This window comes from Frankliniella occidentalis, unplaced genomic scaffold (assembly GCF_000697945.3).
Source record: "Frankliniella occidentalis isolate FOCC.00 unplaced genomic scaffold, Focc_3.1 Scaffold75, whole genome shotgun sequence".
In the NCBI taxonomy this organism is placed as follows: domain Eukaryota; kingdom Metazoa; phylum Arthropoda; class Insecta; order Thysanoptera; family Thripidae; genus Frankliniella; species Frankliniella occidentalis.
In genome coordinates, this window is record NW_026267205.1 from 808,733 (window position 1) to 811,569 (window position 2,837).

The following is a 2,837-nucleotide window of genomic DNA, read 5'->3' on the forward strand; positions in this document are numbered from 1 at the left end:
CCTCCTTCCTCCCCCTTCTCCTCTCTCTCTCTCTCTCTCTCTCTCTCTCTCTCTCTTCCCCCGCGACAGCTTCGCCCCACCGTGTTTACCATAATCCGATATGCATGGAAGTGACTTGGGCCGAAGCCGACAACAACACGCTGCCCCCCCCCCTTCCCCTCACTATATATTCCTTGACGCGGAGAGAAATAGCGTTCTTTTCACCTGCTGCCGGCAATGAGTGGCAACCTCCTGCGTTCATTATAAATTCATTGGGCTCCTCGCTCGCCGGTGGCGGCGCCTGGAAGTCCCCTTGGAAGTCCTGGAACCAGCCAACACAGTGGCGAGCAGAAGCAAGCCTGAAGGAAACTCTCAGTCTCCTTATACAGCACCGGGCAGACCCAACAAGCTGCTCGCCGACGAGGGCTGCCCTTGCTCGTGACACTGTCGAACGCTGTGGCCATTTTCCGAAGCAAAACATTTCGGCAATGAATCCTGTTTAAAAGCCAAGCTTTTGCCTACTTTTTTTAAAGGCCAAAGTTGCCAAAGTGCCAAAGTTTTCTTACAACAGTTTTTTCGCCGCTATCTGCAACTCTAAAATCTCAAAGCGGCATAGCGGATCAACTTTCTCTATTTGCCAATCACACACCACTCACCTAGAATGGACATCATCTTCACGGCAGTTGGGCGGCCCGGTACGGACGGGCCAAGCTGTAACAAAAAAGGCGAAAGGATTAGTTCGGCTGAACTGTCAGAGGTAGCGGCCAGTCTGCTCTCTACTCGACAGAAAAAGCGCGTTGTACGTTTTTTTTTCGCACTTTTGTTTGTTATCTTGTTTCTTGTGTTTCAGTGTAAATGATCCCCCCCCCTTTTCCCAGACTCTTTCAAAGAGGAGCTGATTGTCCTGGTCAGGATTGCGTAACATCGCTTGTTACGCAATATACAAGGCAATCGCAACCCTGTAGGATAGGAACAATAAGCGAGCATTGTGAAGAAAAGTGGTGAGGTTTACAGGAAAATTTTCCTTGACGCAAGTTGTAGAACTACATTTTGCGATCGTAAAAATACATGCAGTAAGTATCAACTTCATAGGCTTTGACGAGTAAAAAATGTGCTCTCGTAAATTTACAACTTAAATTATAATTCGAGTTTGTAAATTAACGAAGATATTTTTTTACAGTGAGAGGGAGGGAGGCTGCTGTCTAAATATTAATCGACGAAAACAGAATAAGCTCGGCCCAGAGATGAATCTTTCTTCCTACAGCCTAGTCTTTCTCGTCCTCCGCCCCCCCCCCTCCTCTCCGAAAAAAAACACTGATTGGAGGTGAGTCCGTTGTCCGTGTCACCTATTTGTATGTGGAAATTCGGTACTTTCTTTTTTCTTTCCGTATTTCGAGATTAGTATTTGCACCAGGCTGCAAATAAAGGACAAAAATAGAAATCGAAATTCACAACATCCTAACCTCGTAACCAACACGGTATAACTAAGTGCACACACCCGATGATTAGCGGGGAAAAGTCGGGGAAAGTGGTGACACCTCGATGGAAACCCGATTGCGCAATAGGAGAATAGCGCCTCGAACTAGGCTTCGCGATCTCGTGACACGCCTAACAAAGTGCTTGTAATTTTACAATTTGAGATTGTAATAATTGTACAACACACATCATAGCAAATTTTCCTGTATAACCCTTGCCAGAATTTCTAACAGATGCTGACAGTTTCACCCTCTCGTTGTCATACTGCATTTTGATGCGTGTTTAAAAAAAATACATGTTTGCTTATTTCGGAAAGGCGAAAAACGGGGGCCATACAGAGCAGAAAGAGAATAAATAAGTAATTTGCAGGGGTCCCTTTACTGGTTTGTAGCGATGTGCCGCGCGGTCACTCACCCCTACCACGCCCAGACCGCACTGTAAGCCCATATGGGTCTCATGCATACTAAGCACCAAGTGACCACCGCCAGGCTCTTTTCCGAAACGCGGCGCGGGCTATACACTAGAGTTCGTTAAGCGTTACTGGTGCAAAAGAAAATTGGCACACTGAACGAGGGTTGTTTAACAATGGCGTTGCTGAATGTGCTGAATTATTTTTCATTCGCCATTAGTGAGTGCTGGCTTAATTGTTCTGAACTTTTTCATATCGCAGCAGTTTTCGCGCGTGTTTCTCCAAGCATGTTAAGGGTTGCAAACTTCGAAAATTTTCCGGAAAATTTCAAAAAAATTCCGAAAGTTTCCCGACAATGACGGAAAACCAAAAGTCCGGGAAATTTTCCATTCATTCCCGGAAATTTTCCGCAAACTTTCCAGAGCTTCCAACCCCATAAAAATTTGCATAAAATGCGTGGCGCCAACAATATCGACAGAGTGAAGAGAGGTGGGACGTCACATTAAACCAAAGCGGCGCCAAATACAATTCGACGAGTACGGATCATCGGGGCGAAAACCCAATAATATTTCTTCGAACCGCGCGCGCGAGCGGTGAGCGCGCAACGCTTCCACATGAGCAGACATTAACCACCCGAAAACGAAATAATGGGTAGTACTCTCCCAGCCGAAAATTCCGGTTACGGTTACGGCCAGAATTTACGATTACGGCCGTAATTTGCTCCGGTTACGGTCAAAATTTACGATTACGGCCGTAATTTGCTCCGGTTACGGTTAAAATTTACGATTACGATTGTAACTGTAGTTTGATTCCGGTTTCTACTTACGGTTACGAGTAAGCTTACGAATACGACCGTAACCGTAGTCCGATTACTGTCAGCAGTTACGGTTACGAGTAATGTTAAACGATTACGATCGTAACCGGAAAATATCAAACTTTGAAACGTCGTAGCGCTTAAACTAAGCTTTGCAGG